The sequence below is a fragment of the Lissotriton helveticus genome, chromosome 8 (genome assembly GCF_964261635.1).
Source record: "Lissotriton helveticus chromosome 8, aLisHel1.1, whole genome shotgun sequence".
Taxonomy (NCBI): Eukaryota; Metazoa; Chordata; class Amphibia; order Caudata; family Salamandridae; genus Lissotriton; species Lissotriton helveticus.
Window position 1 is genome coordinate 127,050,497 of NC_136069.1, and position 26,979 is coordinate 127,077,475.

The following is a 26,979-nucleotide window of genomic DNA, read 5'->3' on the forward strand; positions in this document are numbered from 1 at the left end:
TGGCCCTGGCAGAGTTGCATTGGCTCCCGTTGGGACAGAGAATTCAGTTTAAGTCCCTCTGGTTAGTGTTTAAAGCCCTGCATGGGCTGGGACCTGTTTCCATGCAGAAGAAGTTTGAGTGTTACGTTCCAGTTAGAAGCCTTCGTTCTTCATCAGCGAGATTGGTTAAGACTCCAAGGTTCAGGAAAGTTAAATCGGGTGGTAGAACCTTCGGTGTAGCAGCTGCTAGGCTTTGGAATGGACTCCCATTGGAACTGAGACAAGTCAGCGATTTACTTCTTTTTAGAAGTAGACTAAAAACCTGGTTGTTCCCCAAAGTCTAGTAAGCTGTCTGCTTTCCTGGCACATTCTTATACTGTACTCTGAGTTTGCTAGTGCCAGGATGCCTGCCAGATGACAGAGCACTTTATAAATGAAATAAATAAAATAAATAAAGAATTTCTAGGCCTGCCAATGCAGCGTGTAGTGCAGTTTTAAACTTCTATATTCAACATGGCAGAATAAACCTTCTCCGAAGCCCAAATCTTACTTTTTGCTACTTTTAAGTCACCCCTATTATAGGGCAGGGTGCATGATACTTACAAAGTAGGACATGTAGTTTTAGATATTACATGTCTTGGTAATGAAAAACACATAATGTCAGTTTTTCACGGTTGTAAAGACTATTTCTCCCGTAGACTAACACTGACTTACCTTATTATCTTTAATAAGTGCTGACTTAAAACTGGGAACAGATAGGGAATGAGGTATACACTCAAATGAATTATAATGTAAAACCCATTTTAATGCTGAAGTCAGATTTTAAGTTACAATTGTAAAAATACCACTCTTAGAAAGTTGATATTTTCTTTCCCAAACCAACTGTGACTTCCTGCAAGTATCCTGGGTCACATGACTGTGAATGGGCCTGCCAATAGAGTTTGTGTATTGCTTCAAGGACAGCAGGACAAAGGAACCCTAGGTTTAAGGTAAGTGGGTCCTAATGATTAGGTGGCAGGGTAGGAGCTATACCCGGCTGAGATTACATTTCAATGGGCTCTACTGTGTCTTCAGCACACACAATGGAATCTGTCACCACGCCTTCCTTGCTTTTGTCACCCTACACAATTTGGAGCCCGGATAAGGGAAAGGAAAATAACTGACCAGAACCAGTTTTGAGGTAGGTCAGAGAAATCCTCCAAACATCGACTGACACCAGGTAAAAAGGCCTTCAGAACCACTGCTCTGAACACTGTTGGACCTATGGAACATTCAGGAGAAAAATTGCCCTGCTGACAAATGGACTGCCCTTCTGCAGGAATGGCTGCAATACTATGTGAATAAGGAAGATTGGACTTTCTTGCCTCGATCCCAGGCTACCAAGAATGACTCCAAGGGTCAGTTGTTTAACTTCCTGCATGGGGTACAGGGACACAACAAGTTTTCATATGCCTCCCAGCAACTGACAAAAACCAACAAGACCTGCCGGAGCCCTGCCACTGTCCTTTACTGGAGTAAGTGCTGATACCCTAGATCCCCCCCCCCCCCCAAGATTATGAACCCTTGTCTGGCATCAGGGAGAGCCTCTATTTGAAAAAAAGTGAAAACCCTGAAGTTTGGGCTCTTCATGAATGCCAAGTGACTTATTCGTGCAGAAATTCAACCACCCGTGATGACCCTGAAGGTGAAGCTACAGCAGGAACTGCTCTTTGCGCCAACACCAATTCCCCTCAATAACCTGCAATGCGAGTCCTACAATTTGTGTCGACTCTGACAGTCCTCAACAATCAACCAACATGAAGTTCCAGCGAAGACTGGCTCTCCCATTACAGCAGCGACTTTTCTGTGATGCTAGACCTACTCTTCGCACTGAAAGCTTCCTCTAACGCAAACAAAACTGTTTGAGCCAGACTGGACAAGGTAACTATTCAGTGGGGCTATCCTGGTCCTGTATCCAACTCGCGTTCCATCAAAGTTAGCCTGAACTTGTGACTTTACCCTGGTATAACACAACCATATAAGCACAAGTGGCTCTATCTGCTTCTTGGCACTATTTTCACAAAAAAACTTTATAATGTAATGTCTCTGAATCAACTTATTGGATATTTATTTTTCTGGTACACGTTTATTAATTAAAATGTATTCTACTCTCAAAAAAGTTACTTTATTTTTCTAATCAGTTTGGTGTTTTTCCCTGAGTTGTGTTTTCACTTGAGTACTGTTTGTCTGATGTATAAATACTTTGCACATTACCTTATTGCTTTTGTACCAGAGTGTTAAGAACACTATAAAGTAGTGACTTTTGTGGTTCAAAGAATGTGGTTGTTGCTTGAGTAAGGCTTCCATCCCTCTGAATTAATAACTCAATTTTTTAAAGTCAGTAATTGGCCAGAGTCTGCATTAATAGCATGTGTTCGAAACTTAAAATGTTAATAACAAGATAGTTAGGAAAAAGTTTGCCACATCTATTGACTTGAAAATAAACCTTTGCCTTATTATTAGATTTTTGCAAACCAGCTACTTACTAAACACTTTGTTATATTCAGATCCTAATTTTTGTACTTGTGTCTTCTATGTTATATTAGTTATCTTTCATATTCAGAAATCTCCTTTCTAGATTGGAAATTTAAGCATGGAAAAATTTGTTTTCATTAGACATAATAAAAATAGTCAGACCACTAGTATATGCTTTAAAAGCATCTCATCTTGTTATATTAGAGATGTCATTGTTTCCATTAAGAGTAAAACATTTGCGAAATGGAGTTTGGCAATTTGTTTTTATGTTCTTCTTTGAGGGGAATATGAACATTAATTTTCCATTAAGGCCCGGGGAGCAAGATATCATCCAGTTTGGTTAAAAATTTAATCAAAGCATCGTCTGAAATACCAATGGTATCTATCTTAGGGGAGACACTTAATTGGCACAAACTTAGGAGGGCAAAAAGTCATTAAATCCTTTAATATGATAAGTGAGAATTAGACTAAAAGTACATTATTTACTTGTGGAATAATCCAATGGTATTGTGTTTTTGAAAATGGATTTAAAAAGAGAAAATATTCTTGAGGTCCTAAACGTGGATGTAGAAAGTCTATCTAATAGAGGGTCTGTCATTAGATTAAATGTCCACCGACAATTAGGGAAATATTATCCAGTTGAACAATTTCATTACTAATATCTTTTAAAAAAGTATATAATATGCTGTTGAAACACAAATATTGACTAAAGGAAGTATGATTGAGTGGACTGCAATTTAACATATACTAATCGACCATCACAATGTACAATTTCAAAAGGTAGCCTTTTAGATAAAAGAATAGCAACATCTTTTTTATTTGTATCAGGTGGAGAAAATACATAACCTGCAAGCCAACCTTTAACCATTGAAGATACATTTTTAACATTTACATTTGTTTCTTGGAACAAGCAAATATCAGCATTTTTTCTAGAAAGATATTCATTTATCTTCCTTCTTTTGGTTTGATGTCTAAAGCCTTTGACATATAACGATATAACTTTAAGTTATCAATCCAGATGCATGCCGAAAGTAAACCATGAGAGAAAGAAAACTGTACTATAGAAAATGGCTAGTGGTATTGATAGAAGTATAGAGAAAGGTACCTTCGAGTTTATAAGGAACAAACTAGACATACAACAAATAACATACAAATACTGAAAAGCGAACATTCAAGAGTAGGGAAACTCAGGCAGGCACATACCAGATGACAAGTAATACAACAATGTAAATCAGCCTAAAAATACAGAAAAGTGATAAAGAACTTAGCAATATAAATGAGAGAACTAAAGATCATTTTCTTCAAGCTTCTCAAATTAGTGGGGTGTTGTTGATTGAAGTATACAATTACGTCTACTGGACTACAAAAAATGTTGATGCATGATCCTTCACATTATCATTGTTGATGGGTCAAATAAACCACAATTATATCCTAGATCTTGGAGGCAAGAGGCAAACTGTTTATGTGTGACAAATGTCTATTTTACAGGGTCTTAAGAAATGTAGATGTTATTACTTTCAACCATTAAAATGGCATTTCTCAACAAGATTATGTTGAAGTGACACTTTGAAAACAATTTATTTGGGAAAGTTATTTGGGCTTTGACTGGTTTATTACCAGATGTGATGGAATTAAATCTGCCTTATCCACTTCCAACCTCTCTATGAATGTAATGTCCAGGAATTTGGGTATGAGAGTTTCAACATATGCACACTTTTCCAATTCAAGAAGTTGTTTGGTCATAGAGGAATTCTTTTAACCAAAGGGGGCAATTGCCCAATTTTAATTTGAGTATCTCAGATTTTAATCTCCTTCTCAGAGACTTTCATGGAATGCACAGCCATTCATGTTTGGACATGTTTAATATCTAACTGGGTTATGGCATTTGTTATATTTCACTTGAATTTCTTCTAAAATGCTGTTTGATTCTTGTGTTTCAATTACCTTAGAAGTAATTGGTTGAAATGCAGCTACTTGTTTCCTTATGTTTGAGGAACTGTGTGTTGATTTGTTTTCCTGCAATGTATTTAGCCCCCTTGGTGGGGGTGTCGGCATCAGCATCCCCCTTCCTAGTGCTTCCATCAGCCATTGACTGTCACTGGGGAGGGCTTGCACTGGAGGATTCCTTTTTCTAGTGAAAAGGCCAGTGCAATGCAGAGTTGCTTCCACATCAGCCCCCTACCCCTCTTCGTATGCATGACATTACCACGTATGGTTTTACTATGCAAGTCTTTATTTCATAGCTTTTACCACGCATACCATTAGCACGCTTTTAAATTTGCATACATTATAAATACACGTACTACACAAATGACTAGCATGCACGCTGTTACCGCACATATTGTTACTTCGGATATTTAATAATTTTACTTTTGAGTGTCATTAAAACTTGCAATATTGATTAGTTGTCAAAATATGGAAAGAACTGTAGACAAAAGTAAAAATTATGCTTTTAATGTTTTATTCTGCATATTGATAAATGTTAAAAAGGGCACCACAAAGATATATATATATATATATATATATATATATATATATATATATAATTAGCATTTAAAAAACCTTTGAAATTCACTGAAAAAACCATAGGTTTCAGGGGCGTTATAGTTAGCTGGACATTTCACTCATACAAAACCCTAGAAATTCGCCCGTTATAGTTAGTTCAGCAAACTATAACTCGCGAGCCCGCAATGCACTGCTGATGACGTCACATATTACATCACTCATGACATGGTTACATCACTCATGACATGGTCAGTGACATCACTCATGACATCACTGATGACATCTCAAATGACATCACTGATGACATCATCCAGTGAATGTGTGTTTTTCTGAAAATTAAATATGTTTTATATATGTATATCTCAAGGTTGATGGAAAAATACATGAGTACATAAGTGTCTGAATGGACGATTTTCCTTGTAAAAATTGATTGTATAACTGACTGATTAACCCCTTCACCGCTGGTGGGATTCCCCCGCTGTGCTGGGGGGCGGAGGGCACGTATAGCGCCCCCATGCTCATGACGATGTCAGCTCGTCATGAGCCACAGCGCTCCGGTGCTCATGACGAGCTGAGCTCGTCATGACCGCGCCCGTTCCAAAGCTGAGTGAGTAAAGAGGAATTACTAAAAGAGCAAAGGAGGAAAAGACGGAAAAGGGGGTAAAGCAGAGAGACTGAAAGCTGAATAGTTATGCAAGGAAGAGAGGGGATGCAGACAGTTGAAATGAGAATGAGGGGTTGTGAAAGAAGTGGAGTAAAGGAACGGGGTGAAAGAGTGAGAGAAAGACATTATAAGTGAGTAAAAAGAGCTGAAAGAGGGTGGAAAAAGGAAAGTGATTGTGAGACAATGGGAATACAATTTAAATTACACAATACAAACTATAGAATAACTTGTACAACATGTTACATAGTTTATTTTTGCTGTTCTCAGAATATATTGAATTTCACTTAAAACAGTGAGTTCAAACTACTCATCATATGACAGCGGGAAAAAAAAAACACAATCTAAAAGATTGTGTTTTAAAAAAAACCTTAGAAACTTAAAAATCACAAATGTACACTAATCTTTCATTCACTTACTTTTCCTTTAGGCCAAATAGTATATCATGAAGGTCCTTTTCGTTGGAAAGTACTCTGCTGTTCATTAAAAAATCCATTTCATCGACTTTCTAGAAGAAAAGCTCCAAGAACATCTGAAATATTTTCATTATTTTCATATACTCCTTTTTTTTCAGTCATGACTCTTTGCTCATTCCTTTACTTTTCCTTAAGACCAAATAGTGTCAGATGTATGAGTATATTTTCAAATTAATTAAAAGAAACTCTGAAATTACCGTTTTTCCGATGTTCTGAAAGAAAGGCTCATACAACATATTCACAATATTTAAATATTCGTAATTCCATCTCTGAGTCACTCATGTTCATCATTTTGTATAATACTGATATCACTTACTATGAGATCCACTTACAGTACCTATATGACAAGTCAATGTTTTATATTATCTTGGTCAGACTCAGAATATAATTTTAAACAGTAAACTAACTTTTATTAACTGCTCCCGTCTTCATAGGCCAATTACATTTACTTAAATGTTGGTTCTAAAAACACTAGGTAAGAATTTTTTAAGTCAAAAGGCAAACACTGTTTGAAAGTCAAATGAATGTCATTACAGTGGGTCCAACCTTTACGACATTTTAAATAGCATGTGTAATGCCCTGATGTTGTTGAAGGACCGTCATGATAAATAATAGCTACAGTTGTAAAAGTTCTTCCTGGAATTGATAACTGAGAAGCCACAACATTTTTAATAGAAGTTGACAATTTACTTCCATCAGGTCTACATCGTTGGAACATTAAAATGACATACTGACCATAATTTTGTAAAAATAATGTAGACAGCATTGCAGACTTACATTGAGTACACACCATATTGTGATCAGCTGCTTTAACTAGATTATTAAAAGACACTGATTTGCAGTCTGGTAATGTCAAATATATAAATCTGTCAGTGTCTATTCTAGTACTACTTGATAAACTACAATTGTCGCAGTCATGCTGCCATTGATAAGAAAGACTACAAATATTTTTTATATCTACTCCTTCATCTTCCAATACATCAAACATATACATTAAAAATTCCTGACAATCCTGCTGAATATTCTGTGAAAATTGATTTTGACCAGAACATATGTCTAGAAGATTTCGAATTTCTGAGACACTTTCTATTTTTGCTCTATCACTGCTGCATTTCTGAAACACAGAATTCAATAAACAGCAAAATGTTTCATCCCGATTTTCAACAATCTGTTCTTGTAAATTTTGAAGAAAAAAAACAACATTAAGCACTACATTAGCATAGCATTTGACACCAGAACTGTTTTCAAACTGAAATCCAACAACATCTTCAACAGAATCCTTTTTGTTTCTGCTTACAATTACAGTTTCATCTACTTTTTGTCTTTTTGCTAGTACCTCACTGCAATTATTCTCATTTCTTCTTTTTCGGCCTACCACACGTTTTTCAAACAGAGGATATTGAGGCAAATGTGGAGCATATTCTCTTCTTAACCTATTGTATTCTTTAACACAATCTAGATCTGCACAAATCTTTGTCTCATCACACTCAACCAAGTACAATCCTGATAAAGTTCTGACTCGTGATAATGCCACATATGCCATACCTTCTTTAAACACAGAAGTTCCAATGTTCACCAGAGCACTATATACACTTAAACCTTGAGATTTATGAATTGTCACCGCATATGCCAGACAAATAGGGAACTGTTTTCGGCAAACATATAAGTCTTTCACAAGCAAGAATCTAGCAGAACAACGACTGATTTGTTGTACTTCCTCAATGCCATCAAATTTAATTTTTAGAAATTCAATTCCATCTCTATTTCTGTAATTCACAAAATCAACAACATGACCCATTGCTCCATTTACCAGACCTCTTTCAACATGTAAATTCCTTCTCAAAATGATACGACAATTAAACACACATTCAGAGTCTTTTCAAAACCTGCAGTTTTAGATATACTCTTCTCTAATGAATCCAATTTTGATTTCAAATTTTCAGACAAAATAATTGTTGCTCCCATATGCTCTATTTTATCTACAGCTTCCAGTTTCACAATCTCTTCATTTTCTAACTTAAACATTTTCTTGTTGAACATGGAACATTCTTTCACAGTTGGCATCAAACATATCCCAGATTTGTTGTCAGTAATTTTCTTAAAAATATCCTCTGGAAGAATGTTTTCATCTGGATACAAGTTTGAAATTAATCGTGCATGTAAAGCTTCCTTCCCATGCTCACTTACTTTTCTGATTCTTACATCTTGTAGAATATTTTTATAATCTTTATCATTTGCCTGTCACATATTTTGAAGCAGTTCTGCATATTTGAAGTTTAACCATATATTAACGTTTCCAATGCTTCCTAGGCACTTCCTGGTATCTTCATGCGTGAGCATTTTAAACACAGGTTGTCCTTTCACTGGAGTCAACTGCAGTAGATCTCCAAAAACAATAATGTGTTTTCCTCCAAATAAGACATCATAGTCTGTTCTAAGAATTTCTTGCAGTCTCAAATGCACAAAAGCAAGCATTAGATTTGAGACCATGCTTACTTCATCAATGATAAGAAGTTTCATTTTCTTCAGGACTCTCGAAACTTCAGAACACGCATCTCCATATAACTTGTGGTATTGCAATTTATTATCATGCTCAACTGGTAGCATCAGTAAACGATGTAATGTAATCCCTTTAATGTTATGTGCTGCCAGCCCAGTTGGAGCGGTTACAACACAAGACAGCGGTGATTCAGTCCTTTTCTGCAAATAAGTTGCAATTGATTTAATCCGAAAACTTTTTCCAGTTCCTGCTTCTCCACTCACGTACAGTCGGACAGGCTTAAATGATGTACATGAGCACTCTTTTTTCTCATGACTGAATCCATGTTCAATCTGCTCTGTGACTTCGTCATATATCTGTTTCTGTTCAATGTTTAGTTGTTTCACCAAATCTTCTAAGTTAATTACATCCTCTTCAGCTTGTTCCATAGCTCTTTCCACATCATCCATGGCAGTGGCAACCTCATTTTGAATAATTGGTCCTCCTAGTGGATCCTGACTCAATGAAGTAGAACGCTGACTGCCTTGAGAACTGTCTCTAGCAATCTCTGCAGCAATTGTGGCTTCTTGCTCTATTTCTTCGTTCAACATTTGCAGATAATTTGGAAAAACAGGACATTCTATGGTATCCTTGGTTGCATTAAAAGAATCTTCGTAACAGAGAAAATCACCAAGTAGTTCCTCTTCTGTACGTCATGGTTTAAAGAGTTGCAAAAGAGCCAAATAGTAAAATTCCCTTTTGTCTGGATTTTCGCAACTCAATTTTCGATGATTAATCAAATGACCTTTTCTCTGTTTCACTAGACATCCTTCACATCCAATGACAGCATATATTCCATTATTGATATCTTCTCTGATGTTTCTCTTATAAATATAGCTTTGCAGAACTTCATAGAGACAAGCGTTCTCAAGGTGAGGACTTCTATTTGGATAGTATGTATCCAACATGTTTGTCTTCTGGAAAGGGGCGACCGCTCGGTCCCCCCGAACGTATGGATGGGTGACCCGAACCTCCCGGGAAGCCATTTTGAGCGGGGTGGGCGTTGCCCGGCTGGTATGCCCAAAGCGGCGTAGCCGGGGCACGCCTTCCCCCGCCCGAGAGGGGTTGTCCTAGACACCTCGACGGAAGACCACGCCCCGTAGGCGTATCGGGGACGGGTACACGCCCTCCCGCAGAAGGATGAAGGAGCGGGAACTCAGAAGATCGTCCTCTTGTTCCTCGGATCGGAAGGCCTCACCCACTCGTTGCTCGTGAGCCCTCGACGGAACAAGCAGCAATTTTGAACGTGGTAATCCTGTTTTTTATCTTTCAGCTTCGGAGGACTCAAAACCATGCCTAGCAAGCAAGCAGGAAAGGGTTCCGAGATGGAGAAGGTGTTACGCCTGTTGTCGAACCGGATGGCTTGTATGGACCGAAAGCTCGGTCAAGTCCAATCGCTCGGTAGAGGTTTGGCGGAGGTGAAGAAGCAATTGGCCGCATTGAACGACCCAGGTCAGCCAAAAAAGGTAATAGGCCCGGCCTTGCCGGGAGTTGCCCCCAGGGTTGGCAGGAAGAGGGTCAAAGAGAGGGCGGTTTCGGGGGAGGTCACGGTCCCAGAGGTACCTCCCATCACCCCCCTTATACCGGCTGAGAACCCAGAGTTAGGCCAGCCGATGCCAAGAGTGATCACCCCGGCCGAGGACGATGAGATGCCCCCAGAATTGGCCGCACAGTTGACGGCATAGCTCAAGACAAAGGTGGGGGGCACAGTGACCCTGGGAGATCCGGCCGAAGATGCCAGGGTACTAATAAAGCAGTTACGGCAATCGAGAGATGCCGCTAGGGCGAGTGTTCCTCTTGTTCCCCCACAGGTGGCGCCAGGAGTACCAGCAGCTGGTCAAGAGAAGACGGCGGCAACAACAGCCGATCCGGGTAAGCTTGCATTGCCGATGGTGGGGGAGGGCTCGATACCCTCAAGGCGGGAAAAGGTTGCACAGCACATTCCCATGGCCACGAAAGAGTTAATATGGGGAGACAAGTATGTCAACATGTTTTCATTGTTAACGGACCATCGTGAGATGGAGTATGCTAAAACGCAGAAAGATTTGTGGCACCCTGGTGTCTGGCGCGCCAAGATGGCCGAGTTCAGGGTGGACGAGACAGTGACGAACTGGGTTAAGGCCTTCTCTATATTTACCGCAGTTATGGGGGAACGTAAACCTGAGGTTATGACTGAGTTGGTTTGCTATCAGAATCGCATTATGGATTTTTATTCACTGTATGAGGGGGAAGAATGGAAAGGCTATGACATGAAGTTCCGTAAAGCAAAGGAATATGATGCTTCTTTGTCTTGGGATTGTTTGGACTTGGTGTCATGGCACAAGCAACTTCTGCCAGGGGCGATAGGTACGTCCTCGCCAGGCGGGAGCGGTTCCGGAGTGGTCCGCCAAAAGCCTGGGGTGCCCTTTCGAGCAGGGACAGGCGGGGGTTATCAGCCTAGAGTTGGCGGGAATGGCGGAAAAGGGGGGGTCTGTTGGGGCTTCAATCGAGGCAACTGTAACAGACCGCAGGGGACATGCAAGTTTAAGCATGTGTGTGCCGGCTGTGGGAATTCCTCACACCCGGAAAGTGCATGTAGATCACAAAATGGCGGGACGGGAGGAAAAGGTGGGTCTAAGCAGGAGTGAAGTGGACCTTTGTGACCGATTGCCTACACCCGTTGATCTCATGGTTATGATTCCGTGGTTAAACAAATACCCTGATCATGTATCCGCTGGGGTGTTGAGGAAGGGATTCTTACATGGCTTCCACATCCCGGCGGGGGACTTTCGGGGGAACTCCTTTTGTAGAAACCAGTTATCGGTACGACACAACCCAGGCGTGGCAAAAAAGAAAATAGCAAAAGAGGTCAATGTGGGGCGAGTGGCTGGCCCCTTTTCTTGCCCGCCGGTGGCCGAGTTCATCTGTTCCCCGTTAGGGGTTGTCCCGAAGAAAGATCCGGGGGAGTTTAGGCTCATACATAACCTTTCTGCTCCTAGGGGTTCCTCGGTGAATGATGCCATTGACCCAGAAGTTTGTTCAGTACGATACGCATCGTTCGACGATGCCGTGGCCATGTTGAACCACCTAGGCCCTGGGACGCTGATGGCGAAATGTGATATCGAATCAGCATTCCGGTTGCTGCCGGTGCACCCGCAGGATCAGCGCCTGCTAGGTTTTGCATTTCAGGGAAGTTATTACATGGATAAATGCATGCCCATGGGTTGCTCCATTTCATGTGCATATTTTGAGATGTTTAGCTGTTTTTTGGAATGGGCATTTACCGAGGCTACAGGACATAGACATGTTATGCATTATCTGGATGACTTTCTGTTTTTGGGGGCAGCCGGGGATACGAACTGCGCACAGGCACTGTATGATTTCTGCATCCTCATGAATGAATTTGGTGTCCCATTGGCACCAGGTAAGACGGTTGGACCATCTACTTCACTGGAGTTTCTGGGAATTGAGCTCGATTCTGTGGAGGGGTGTTTCCGATTACCAGTTGAAAAAGTGATCAAGTTCCGGGCTTCCTTGATGCAATGCCTGGGTGGGGAGAAAGTGACCCTGCACCAGTTACAACAAACAGTGGGTCAGCTTAATTTTGCCTTGAGGGTGATTCCTATGGCCCGCCCGTTTTCGCGCTCTATCGCGCAAGCTATGGGAGGTCTCAAAGAGGGTCACCACCGTACGAGACTGTCTGGAGAGGTTCACCAGGATATGCGTATTTGGTTGGCATTTCTGGCGGACTTCAACGGTCGAGTCGTCTGGAACTCCCCGCCAGAGTCTTCGGAGGAATTAGGTCTATGGACCGACTCGGCAGGGAGCGTGGGTTTTGGCGCCATCTTAGGTGATCGATGGTCGGCACAACCATGGCCAACATGGTGGCACTCCAATGGTCTCACAGGTAACATTGGGTTCTTGGAGTTATTCCCCATCTGGGTTGCTCTGATGACATGGGCTGACGACTTTAGGGACCGCTCAGTGGTTTTTTGGTCTGACAATATGACTGTGGTCGAGTGCATTAACCAACAGGCAGCACGCTGCAAAATGATCTTGAGATTGTTGAAAGAGATTCTGCTACTTTGCATGAGACTGAATGTACTATTCAGGGCGAAACATGTGCCAGGTGTACTGAATCATGCGGCTGATGCACTCTCTCGTTCACAAATACAGGCATTCAGGGGTTATCTGCCCACAGCAGACCCAGAGGCAGCGCCATTCCCAGAAGCAATGTGGCTAATCGGTGCCTCGGATTACAAGACCTCGTGGCAGCGAGTCTAGCCCCCAGGACAAGGAAAGCATACGAAGGAGCGTTTCGTTCCTATTGCACATATTTAGGTCCCACAGGGAGTCAGAATTGGGGTCAGGAGGAATCCTTCCTGGGGTACCTGGTAGCACTACACAGGGAGGGCCGATCAGTGGCAACGGCCGGTAGGCATAGGGCGGCCATTTCCTTCATGGCCCAGGTACACGGCATAAAAGACCCTACAGGTTCTTTTTTGGTGAAGAAAGCCCTCCGCGGCTGGCAGCGCCTTGAGGGTTGCAAGAAAGATACGAGGCACCCGATTGGCTTAGACAGACTGTCTCTGCTTTTAGCAAAGCTGGATGAGACGTGTTCCTCCCATTACGAAGCAGTTCTGTTCCGGGCAGCGTTCACATTGGCATTCCATGGGGCCATGAGGGTGAGCGAACTTGTCGCAAAGAACAAGAGAGATATGGAGGGAGGTTTGTGCAGGGATCACATCCAGATAAGGGGTGATTCGATGGTAATCATGATAGCCAGGTCCAAGACTGACCAGGGGGGTATGGGAGATAGTGTTGTCGTGCAGCGCAGCCGTGGGTCCCCCGTCTGCCCATTGAAGTGTGTGGAAGACTATTTGGCGCTAAGAGCGGCCGCTTGGGGGGGGAGCTTGCTCCGACACAAGGATGGCACCCCACTGACGAGATTTCAGTTTCAGAGGGTGCTAGCACTGGTAATCGCTGAAGCGGGCATGGACCCGTGCGATTTTGGGACCCACTCCTTTAGGATAGGGGCTGCTACTGAGGCTACAGCCAGGGGTCAGAGTGCTGAGGAAGTGAAACAATTGGGCCGTTGGTCCTCGAATTGCTTCAAGAGGTATGTGCGCTTGCACATGTTGTAAGTGATCAATTGACATGCACTCACGTTTTCTGTCTTTTGTTTACTTTGCAGTTTCGCGAGCCTGCCACGCAGGGCGGAATTGGAGGTCGACCCAGCATCAAGAGACCAGCGGTCGGAGGTCACCGTCTGGAGAAAGGATGGTATGGGTCGTGGGCCACTCATACATGAGGCGCGCCGGTGACGTATTCAAGGAAGGTGACGCGATTCACGCACCTGGGGAATACGGGTTCAGAGTGGCCTTCCATGGGAAGGGTGGGCTCGCTTTTGACAACTTCGAGTCATTTTTCGAGGGACTTCTAGGGCGGCATAAGTCACCGCCATCTGTAGTCATAGTACACCTGGGAGGCAACGACTTGGTGGCACTGGGTAGACGAGTGTTACTTGAACGTATCTTGTCTGCTGTTAGCTGGTTGGCTAAAAGAGTCCTGGGGTGCACGATTGCCTGGTCCCACATGATTCCTAGAAGGAGGTGGCAGGGGGGCCTTTCGGTGTCAGCTCTGAACCATTCAGTTAAACGGGTCAATAATAAGATTGGTAGATTGTTCCGTTCTGCACAGTTGCATGTCATTCCTCATGGGTGTATCCGGGGTGACCATATGTATCTGAACGATGGGGTTCACCTGTCCAGGGAGGGGAATGATTTACTCATAGGAGACTTTGTTGCATGGCTAAGAGGTTTGAGGAAGCATGACCTATAGGAGGAGTAGGGGGGGACCGGATCATCGGTCAACTATCCGGTCTGTGGCGGTAAGGTCATGATCGGTGAGCAGTAATTTCAAGGTCCCTAGAGTGGGGCGCCACCCACAAAGGATGGGAGCGCCCGGGGGAAGACGGCCATTGGCCCCTTCCACGGGGAGGCGGCATCCACTAAGGATGGGGCGCCTATGGGGAGATGGCCATGGGCCCCTCCCAGGGGGGGAGGCGGTTAGATGCCCCTCCTTACTAATTTCCCGGGGGCCGGATATCCGCGACGGCGGATAGAGAGTGTGGGGTTGGGGGGAGAGTCCACGCTGTCCTTCCTACAGAGACCTCATACGGGAACTCGGACGACCCTTAAGATGGCGTCGAGTAGAAAGGGGGCCCCCACCACGACAAGGGAAGTTACAGTTGGCAATGAGGGTAGAGCCCTCTGCGCATGCGCCGCTCACACAGTGAGGGCGGGAGTTTGGTAGTAGGGATCTGACACCGGTTAAGACCTTGCCGTTGGCCCTTAATGCTAGGATGTACAATTTGAGTTAGAGTGTATGCATTTTCAGGATGTTAGCCAAAAGTACATGACTGCATCTAAATGTAATAAATGACAAATTGTACATAATGCATAATGATGAAACTTTTATTTAATGTGTTAAATTTTGTTTCATATTTTAATAAATACGGCCGGGAGGGTGACTCCCTCCCGCCTTCCAAAAGTTCAACTATTGTCCGACTTCCCATCCTTGGGGATATGTGTTGGGAGGGGGTGGCGGGCATCCCGGCCATATGGAAAGGGGCGACCGCTCGGTCCCCCCGAACGTATGGATGGGTGACCCGAACCTCCCGGGAAGCCATTTTGGGCGGGGTGGGCGTTGCCCGGCTGGTATGCCCAAAGCGGCGTAGCCGGGGCGCGCCTTCCCCCGCCCGAGAGGGGTTGTCCTAGACACCTCGACGGAAGACCACGCCCCGTAGGCATATCGGGGACGGGTACACGCCCTCCCGCAGAAGGATAAAGGAGCGGGAACTCAGAAGATCGTCCTCTTGTTCCTTGGATCGGAAGGCTGCACCCACTCGTTGCTCGTGAGCCCTCGACGGAACAAGCAGCAATTTTGACCCACCCACCAGCCCCTTATAGCAAATGTCTAGAAGAAATAAAGTTTTGCTGAGTGATGAAAGTATAGGCCTTCTTTTTTAAAGATTTGGTTTGCATTGGAGAAATGTCTTCTTGCAGGAAAAATCAGTGGATAACACAGTGAGATGATGTGGAATTTTCTTTTTAGTAGGTAAACAACTGTCGTATTTATTTGACGGGCGGTAAGGTCATGATCGGTGAGCAGTAATTTCAAGGTCCCTGGAGTGGGGCGCCAGCCACAAAGGATGGGAGCGCCCAGGGGAAGACGGCCATTGGCCCCTTCCACGGGGAGGCGGCACCCACTAAGGATGGGGCGCCTATGGGGAGATGGCCATGGGCCCCTCCCAGGGGGGGAGGCGGTTAGATGCCCCTCCTTACTAATTTCCCGGGGGCCGGATATCCGCGACGGCGGATAGAGAGTGTGGGGTTGGGGGGAGAGTCCACGCTGTCCTTCCTACAGAGACCTCATACAGGAACTCGGACGACCCTTAAGATGGCGTCGAGTAGAAAGGGGGCCCCCACCACGACAAGGGAAGTTACAGTTGGCAATGAGGGTAGAGCCCTCTGCGCATGCGCCGCTCACACAGTGAGGGCGGGAGTTTGGTAGTAGGGATCTGACACCGGTTAAGACCTTGCCGTTGGCTCTTAATGCTAGGATGTACAATTTGAGTTAGAGTGTATGCATTTTCAGGATGTTAGCCAAAAGTACATGACTGCATCTAAATGTAATAAATGACAAATTGTACATAATGCATAATGATGAAACTTTTATTTAATGTTTTAAATTTTGTTTCATATTTTAATAAATACGGCCGGGAGGGTGATTCCCTCCCGCCTTCCAAAAGTTCAACTATTGTCCGACTTCCCATCCTTGGGGATATGTGTTGGGAGGGGGTGGCGGGCATCCCGGCCATAAAAATATCTGTACTTTCTCGTTCTTTCTCCGCCAAATACTCTATTTCTAGTACAGATTTTAAAACTCGGTTTCGTGTTGCAGCAAGACCTAGACTCACCCAAATGATGGTTCTAGATTTGGCATATAGACTTGCTGATTACAATCGCTCAGAACATTCATATGCTCCAATTTCTTGATGCAACAACATCTTCAGACTGTAACTGTATAATTTCTTGCTTAGACTCTTTTCATGTGAAATGTCCTCCCACATTTCCTTCGGTTCTGTCTTTTCTTTTTTTGTGATGTAAGACGTCACATATCGAGCCACAGCAATAGAGTTGGCAGCAACGAATTGAATATCCATGTTCGCATTCCACATGGACAAAATCACTGGGTTGTAGTCATTGATGCACTTTGATTCTTCGTTTATTTTTAAATTGTATGTATTTTTGGGTGATTTCCTCGTCACAGTATGTCGTAGAGAAGACATCAAATTATTTACTCTTCCTTTAGAAATCACTGGTCGTGGAAAGCCGAAACGACATTTTGTGTAGAACTTTTCCTTGTTTTCGAATTTTCGACGACAATACTTCCCACAACGATGGGATTGAAAGCGTAAAACTTGTTGCCTTAAACTGTTTTCGTCTGTAGTTTTCGGAACAGCACATGTTGATTACTCTTCAATGAAACTCATCACCGTCTCATCCGAATCTGTTCCAAATTTGGGTGCATCTTTAATCCACAACAACATATGTATGTGAGGAGCACCTCTCGCTTGATACTCCTTTCTCCAAAAGAAATCCAAAACCTCTCCAAGGGGAGGATTTTTTTTGTTGGTAATAAAAGACATCATAGCTTCAAATCTATGATTAAAATATCTGCATACATTCACTGGATCCAAAGAACACAGTTCTCCAGGTGTTTTGAATTCTATATTTTGTATATTTGCATTTGCCTCGCGTATAAATTGAAGTAATTCGTCCCATGCATACTCGGCACAGCTAAGAGTGAGGAACCATGTAGGAGATCCTAAGTTTCTTAGCATACATTTCAATTCCCCATGACGACGGTACCAATACTCGTTTGTACCACGCTGACATGCCATGAGATTGATTAGATGAGATTCCAAAATATTATCTTGCAGATTGACTTTCTCCATAAAGTCCCTCGCTGAAACATTTTGCAGATGTGCTCCACTTTTCAGTATATGATTTACTGCATAAGAAAGCCCAGACAAGTCACTTTCATAGAGTAGATGAAACAAATATGGAATGCATTGACGAAACCTTGGATCTTCAGCATTTAATCTTAAAGTCCGGTATTCAGATGCAGGAATTTGAAGTGGTCGATCGTCATATCGTCCACCTCGACCTGTTGGAAATAGCTGTGGAAAAGAACGAGCTTCCAAACTTTCTTCCCATACACTAATGGGACTTCCTTTTGCTGATTTCATTTGAAACAATTCAATTGCATTCCCCATTACTTTTTTGGAATGCAAAGGATGAACAGTATAATGTTCATATATTTCTTCACTTCTAGACACATCAACTTTTTCAATTTGGCCTCTTGAACAATCACTGTCTTCTTCTGCAGCTATTTCCTCTGCTCCAACACATACATGTTTGTAGTACTCATTGTTTTTGAATAAATACAACGTTGCCTTTTTGACTTTCCTAACATCTACTAAATCTTGCCATATTTTCTTACTCTTTGTCGGAACCCCATTAACTAGAATAACTAAAGGTTCCTCTTCTACTTTTTCTATACCAATTGTATCAATATTTTTCTTGAAATCTAGAGGCAAATAAACAACTCTTCCCTTTAATCCTCTCTGCAAATCTGAAGGAGGCAATTTCCCTATCTTAGGCTCCATGCGAACAATAGCCTGAAAAGGATGGACACATTGAATCAAAATAGATTCATATGTATTTAAATGCATCAACTCAGCAGGAATGTCTACCAACTCAAGATTATTATGAACAGCTCTAGCAGGCATTCTGTTTTCATTTAATTTATTATAACAATATTTACAAATACGCTGATCAGAACTCAAATCAAAAGAATTCTCCACCAACAAATAAGTTTCAAAATTCTTCCATTCACTAATATTTTCCATTTCACTTTTTGCATATAAATCAACTAACCTAGTCTGAATCTTATAATGAGTCCGTCGACAACACACACAAGTAAAATTAGGCCTTTCACTTGATTTTACCTTAAACTTAGTAATTTCCTGGTCAAACTTTTCTGTACTTGAAATCTGTACATTGTCTTCCACATTACCTTCTATTACTGTGTCAATTTCTACACTGTCCTCTTTTTCACCAAAATAACAAAACTCAATGTCTTCACAAATCATCTTCACATCTAATTCAGTTCCATGCAAAAGAGCACTGTTTAACTGTTTAAGCTTAAGTGCTGGACCTTTTGCATAATACAACCTTCTCACTAATTTCCTCATTTTGTTATGATGCACTGCTAACATCCTAAAATGATGAAAAAGACTCTGACATACTTTTCTTGAAAGACAAGCCAGTGAATGGCCTTGCAAACCTGTCTTTTGTCTCACTCTGCAAGGATCTAAGTCTTGCAACATCTTCATTTTTTGTTTTAGACTTTTCTTACTATATATACGTAAGAAATTACGAAGCAAATCGATTGATTCCTGTCGCACACTACAAATACTACTACACTTCCTTGTGTACACTGGACCCTTAGTACGTCTCCCTAAAACTTCATCAGTTAACACCTCTTCTGCATCTCTAGACACAAGTTTCTCTTTTTCAATCGGACAACCATCTTTCACCTCATATGCTTGACCACTGGTGTCAACTGCATGCACCAAATCATTCTCCTGAAAGTAACTCTCCTCATTAAAAAATGGCTCACAACTTGAACTATGCATCCATTCTCCAGAAAAAACTTTACAAAAATTAGTCCGATTAATTACTCTTTTGCATCTACTCCTTGATTTGAAAACATCAATTGTCTTGTTAAGTGTCCTAATTCTATTGATTACTAAAATAAATAATTTTTTCTTAACTTCAAAAGCCTGATCAACAATTTTCTCTACATTTTTCTTTTTCTTGTAAAAAGCAGCTCTCTGTTTACCTTTCTTAATGTTTTTAACAAATTTAAAACTACCCTATTGCGAAACATTCGTTTACGAATGTCCCTAAATTGGTTTTGCCTTCTATTCCTATACATATTATTCTCTCCTGCTGCAGTATTAACATTTTTGTGGGGCCTCTCCTTCCTCTTCAAATTTGCTCTCTCCTTCTCTTTATTTACATTCTCATCAACATTTGTTTGGGATCTACATATGTTCCGAAAGAAAGACTTAGTTGTCTTACCAGGAGCTTTTTTCCTGTCTTTTGAAGTATTTGTTGTAGAAGAGTGCTTTAATTCCGTTGCTGTTTTTAATTTTTTCCTCTTCACATCTTTTCTTCTCCTTTGCCTTGACGGCATATTTCCTTACTATGCAAATCTTGATTTCAATCTGTGATAAAGAAAAAAGATAACACATTTTAGACCACTATTACCAAAGAACAAAGCAATGACAATAAGCAAACGATATAAACACTACTTTACAACATATCTAAGTTTACATCACAACAACTATGTAACTAGGATTAAGACATAGAAAAAGAGCTAGAGGAACGAACACAAAAAGATAGAGAGAGTCAGACAAAGAAACAGATAGAGGAAGTAAAACATAGAGAAGGAGTAAGACAGAAAGAGTGTATAATATGTTCTAAGACAGAAAAAGGATGTAATAAGGAGAGGGACTCAGTCAAAGAAATGGACATAGGGAATACGTTAGAAAAAGGATATAACAGGGTGTAAGACAGAGAGAGGGTGTAAGAGGATGTAAGACAGAGAGACGGAGTTAGAAGGGGACAGGATGTAAAAGAGACTAAAACACAGAGAGGCTGTAAAAGATAGAGGAGAGACTAAGTTTGAGAGAGGGTGTAAGAGGAACTAAATCAGAGAGAGGATGTAACAAGGAGTAATAAGAGAAAGGGAATAAATCAGAGACAGGGTGTAAGAGAAAGTAAGTTAAAGAGAAAGTGTAAGAGAGTGTAACACAGAGTCAGGATGTCAAAAGGAATGAGTCAGAGAGAGGATGTTAGAAGGGGACTGATGGAAAAATAGAGTAAGTCAGGAAGAGAATATAACAGAGACTTATACATTCTTCATAATAATTGGTAAAGAAACCTTGGTGCATAAAGGAATTGTATTTTATAAATGAGCGAGGTTTCAGTAGTGTAATGAAAAGCTTATACATATGACCTTTTCTCTGTTTTTCAAATGTTATTCTATAAAAAGATTGTGATGCCTAAGCAGGAGTGCAGATGAGATGAAGCCTGTCCAGGGGAGCACAAAAGGTGAGGCTTGTGTCCAAGAGTACAATGGACAGGACTTCATAAAGCCTATCCCCCACTGCACTCTTAGACACAACCCTCACCTCCTTTGCACCCCTGGACAGACCTCTCTTGCACTACACTCTTCAACACAGGCATCACCTCCTCTGCCCCCCTAGACAATCCTCACCTCATCTGCAACCCTGAATACACCTCAACTCATCTGCACCATTAGACAGGCCTCAGTTTATATACACTCTTGGACACGCCTCATCTCATCTGTACCCTGTTACCATCAATTATACTCGATGTATTGAGGCCTGTCCAAGGGGCACAGATTAGATATTGCTTCTCTAAGGGACAGAGGAGGTAAGTCCTCTCCATTGCACTCATGGACACAGGCCTGAACTCCTTTGCACCCCTGGACATACCTCACCTCATCTGCACAATCCACTTCATAATTTGAGGAAACACAGGTGACATAATTGTGAAAGGTTCAAATATTTTTATGTAATCATGCACACACTATTTATTCCTTCTCAAAAATATAAAAGCCATTAATTTGCCCCAAAATCGTTTTTTTAATAACATTTTAGAAACAGAACACAGGTCCTATGTACAACCATTCAACTTCACAACTGAAACCTCACTATTTCACAAAATAAAAATCCTCTATCTTGCAAATGTAGATACCAAGCTTTATCAAAAAGCATGACACAAACCAACAGCAAAGAAGCTCAAGGCCTCACTTATGAGGCCCTGCGTCAGTTTTGCGCTGCTGATGCGTCACTTTTTGTGACGCATCGGCAGCATAAAACATGTGCATTATTGCGCCATATATTTAAAAAGTGACGCATCTAGGTAGATGCGTCACTTTTTAAACCCCTGCGCCACATTATACCTGCGTCAGGTATAATGTATGCAGAGGGGACGTTCTCCCGCAAAAAGCCTCGTAATAGTGACGCTGTGAAATCTATGAGATTTCACTGCGTCACTTTTAGGACGCTGTTACGTCAAAATCTTGCGCCTGCCTCACAGCAGGCGTAAGACTGACGCAAGCCCTTTCACATGGGGCTTGCTGGAGTTGCATCACTTTTGTGACACACTCCAGCAATGCGTCACTTTTGCGCTTACAGATATGTCAGAAATACTGACTTATCTGTAAGTCCTTGCGACATGATGCGTCATACATTAAATATAACGCATCATTGGTGTCGCAAGGAGTGCGCAGTGAAAAGTGACACATCGCTCTTTTCATAAATAAGGCCCTCAGTGGTCTTCCTAATCTGAGGTAACACAGGTGACATGATTGTGAAAGGTTCAAATATGTTTATATAATCATGCACACACTATTTATTCCTTCTCAAAAATATAAAAGCCATTGATTTGCCCCAAAATCGTTTTTTAAATAACATTTTAGAAACAGAGCGCAGGTCCTATGTACAAGCCTTCAATTTCACTACTAAAACCTCACTATTTCACAAAATACAAATCCTCTATCTTGCAAATATTCCTACCAAGCATTACCCAAAAAATGACACAAACCAACAGCAAAGAAGCTCAGTCTGTTTCCTAATCTGACGTAACACAGGTAACATGATTGTGAAAGGTTCAAATATTTTTATGTAATCATGCACACACTATTTATTCCTTCTCAAAAATATAAATGCCATTGATTTGCCCCCAAATCGTTTTTTGAATAACATTTTAGAAACAGGGTGCAGGTCCTATGTACAAGCATTCAACTTCACTACTGAAACTCATTGATTTGCCCTAAAATCGTCTTTTAAATAACATTTTAGAAACAGAGCGTAGGTCCTATGTACAAGCATTCGATTTCACTACTGAAACCCATTGATTTGCTCTCAAATTATTTTTTCAATAACATTTTAGAAACAGGGCAAAGGTCCTATGTACAAGCATTCAATTTCACTACTGAAACTCATTGTTTTGCCTTAAAATCGTTTTTTCAAATAACATTTTAGAAACAGAGCACAGGTCCTATGTACAAGCATTCAATTTTACTACTGAAACCCATTGATTTGTCTCAAAATCGTTTTTGTAATAACATTTTAGAAACAGAGCCCAGGTCCTATGTACAACCATTCAACTTCACTACTGAAACCTCACTATTTCACAAAATAAAAATCCTCTATCTTGCAAATGTAGATACCAAGCATTATCAAAAAGCATGACACAAACCAACAGCAAACAAGCTCAATCTGCTTCCTAATCTGAACTCTCTATCTATATTGAATGAATCATAACTCACCTTTACAAATGCTTTGAGAGATTGAGAACAGTGTCAGAAACACACACCAATATTTCTTTAGCAGAGCAAAATGTATGTGCTCCAGGCACTGCAACCATTAATGGCACAGAAAACCTCTAATTCTACACACATATCCCTTTTTGTTAACTAATTAAAACTCTTCCCTCTCTATTTCCAAACCCACACCCTTCCCCCTCCTCAGCCCTTTCTACCTGTTACCATAGCAACTCCCACCTCACTGAGCTCTCAGGGTTAAAAGTTTATTCTACAATGTTGCAAATGAACTCAGCAAGGATGTCTGACCTCTCAATACACCAGCTTATCAGATGCAATCTTTCTTTTAATGACTTTTTCTTAACCATTCAAATTACTTCTTTCACAGAACAGAACCATGCACCCTAACTTTCAGTTTTCAACTTTCTGAATCCACCAATCATTGCTTGTGATTCAAGAGCACTGAAACTCCACAGTTTTTTTGTTGCAAACTCCTACTGTTCCAACTGCCATTTTATTCCTACACTTCATCTGACTGCACCAGAACCTCCTCTCACCATGTATTCTGTCTGGATTATTGGACATAGCTACATCCACTGGGCTCAAAGGTATGCAGCTCTTAGAAATTTTCACAACCTTGATTTACCAAATGTGCACATCAAATGGATTGGCCAAAGAGGATTGAAATGTCATCAATTGATAACATTGGTGAAAACCTTTCACCATCTGCCACACCCTGACCTTATAATTTTGCACTGTGGTGGAAATGACCTAGGCACTTTGACTGGGGTAGGTCTGGAAATGGTTTTAAAGGACACCTTTGGGCAATTGATGACACTTTTTCCACAAACTGCCTTGGTATATTCCAATATATGCCAAAGACAGAAATGGAAGTGGTCCAACCAATTTTGTCCACAATTTGAGAAAGCACGGAAACATGTGAATAAATCTGTTTCTGCTTACATGAGAGACTATGGAATGGGTTCAATATACAACAATAACTTGCGTTACAACATGCAAGATATCTACAGAGGAGATGGTGTGCACTTCTCAGATGAGGGGAATAGAATATTCCTCCTGAATTTAAGACTGTGCATTGGTACCTACTTGTAGGTACCTAAATCAGCCACACAACCCAAAAGCTCTTTTCAGGGCTACCCTACCTCTGATCACTCTAAATGATTATCTTTTTCTAACTTTTTTCACTATTTTTCACCAAAGTACGCTCCCCGGTACGCTCCCCGGTGCGCGTACCGGGCGCTCCCCCCGCAAAAAATTATAAAAAAATTTGGGGCATATATGTACCTCCTAAACTCCCCTCAGAAAACCTAGACGGTCAGAGTGTGTCTACCGTGCCCCCTTGTACCCATTCCCAATGTTTTTTGTCCTCCATCTTGTGTCTCAATTCTTCCGAAACACAAGATGGAGGACTCCCGTTGCGCTTACCGGTACGCGTACCAGGGCGCTCACTGGTAAGCGCTCCCAAAAAAATTAAAAGGTAATTTACATAAAAACCTTTGTAGAGATGTTCACCAAATATAGAATAGGCCATACTACATACCAGTCCCTACCATTTTCCCAAATTTGGTGGAATTCCATTGAGCCATTTGGCCTGTAGCCCTGTCTAAATATCCAGAGGTAAATTACATGACAAAAACACATCTGAAGTGTTAGAATTTACAACCAATTAAAATGTTACTTTCATTTTCTACTATTATTTCCTGACATTTGATTGTACATGAATATAAATGAAAAAATGGAAACACAGCCATTTTGACTACAACTACCTGAGGTACATCTTGAAAGGATTTTCGCATTTTTTCTTCTTCACCTCTCTGTAAAGTAAGTTGTTAATTTGTAAGGGGCACTTTAAGTTAATTTGTAAAAACGTTTTCTGATCGTTATTTACTGTCCCTCTGTTATAGTTATAGATTGAGATAGGCTCCTCTGTTATATTTATTGATTGACTTAGGCTTCTCTGCTATATTTATGAATTTACTTACGCTTCTTCACAGGCACTTTTTTATATTTCTACTTCCTGCCTGATACCATACACTGCCCAAAGTTAACTTCACTGTTAAAAAATCAGAACTACCTGTCTGAACTTAAACCCAACAGTGCCATAACTCTACTGATATAGTGATTTGTTATGCAATTTACAGCAAGAAAATGGAAGGGGAACAAGAAAACATCAATGTTTCTTTCGAGATTACAGATGAGGAGATTCTTAATGAAGATTTTGTTGACGAGGATTTTATGGATGAGTCTTTGGACCAACAATTTATTGACTGTTTACAAGACATTGAATCATGCAATTTTGAAGAGATTCCAGATGAACTAATGCTGGAAGTTTTATTAAACTATGAAAATTCTAACCAATACATTTTTATTTCATAATTAAAAATTGTTTGAGACATTATTCATTTTTATATCTAATTCATGAAGTACTACCAAAATTATTATGTTTATATTATAGTATAAAGTGAAACTTACAGTATACTGTGCAATTTTAAAACATCATAAGGGAGCAGGGTAGACTACCATGATCCCCTAGGTCTTCTCATGGAGTGCTCAAAGATTCTGTTTCTGCTTTCCTGACAGACTATGGTATGGATTCCATATACCACAATAACTTCTGTAACAACATGCAAGATATCCACAAAGGTGTACATTGAATTTAAGACTCTGCATTGGTACCTACATGTTGGTACTTAAATCACCCACACAACACAACAATTCTTTTCAGAGCTACCCTACCTCTAAGCACTTTAAATTATTATTTTACTGTTTCACTGGGTTTTCCCCTTGGTACGCTCCCCGGTACGCTCCCCGGTGCGGGTACCGGGTGCTACCCCGCGAAAATCGAAAAAAATTAAAACATTTTTTTTCCCGCGGGACCCTTTTATGGCCCCCACATCAAACCTAGGGGGTCAGGAGGAGTCTACTCTGCCCCCTTATGGTAATTTCCCCCTTTGTTTTTGCCACCTCTTGTGTCTCGATCCTACCGAGACACAAGATGGCGGCCGCTCCGGACTGTTTGGAATGTTTACAGACACCCGAGAGCCAATCAGCTTTCCGCGCGCGAACTCGCGTAGCGCGCTGGTAAGCGCCCCGGTGCGCGCTTATAGATATATATATTTTTTTTATCTAAATTACTCAAAATTCACTGGAGCACCTATCTTGAGACATAGCAAAGGTATATCGGGCTATCAGTCCCTACAATTTTGCCAATTTTGGTGGAAATCCATTCAGCCGTTCGGGCTAAAAGTGAGTCCAACCGCCCTATGGAAATTAACATGGGCAAAACACGTTTTGGGACCCCCCTTTTATCTCGGCCCCCGCTTAACGAATCCCACCCAAACTTTCAGGGAAGGAGCGGAGCGGAGCAGAGCGGAGCGGGCCATCTTCTTTGAGAAATTCGCGAAGATTCGTCCACCGGCGCCAAAGTTATTCCCAATAGAATGTTGCAGATTTCCTATGGAAAGTAGATCCTAACTATAACTACCTACTGGCGACCGCCAGTAGGTACACATAGTTAGGATTGTTTTCCATAGGGAAATCGCATTATTCTATTGGGAATAACTTTGGCGCCGGTTGAGGAATCTTTCTGAAATTTTCCTTAACTTTTCCTCGCGGCACTCCGGTCCTTCCCTGAAAGGTTGAGGGGTATCCGTCAAGGGGGGGCCGAGATAAAAGGGGGTCCCAAAACGTGTTTTCCCCATGTTAATTTCCATAGGGCGGTTGGACTCACTTTTAGCCCGAACGGCTTAATGGTTTTCCACCAAACTTGGCAAAATTGTAGGGACTGGTAGCACCGATGTGCCTTTGCTATG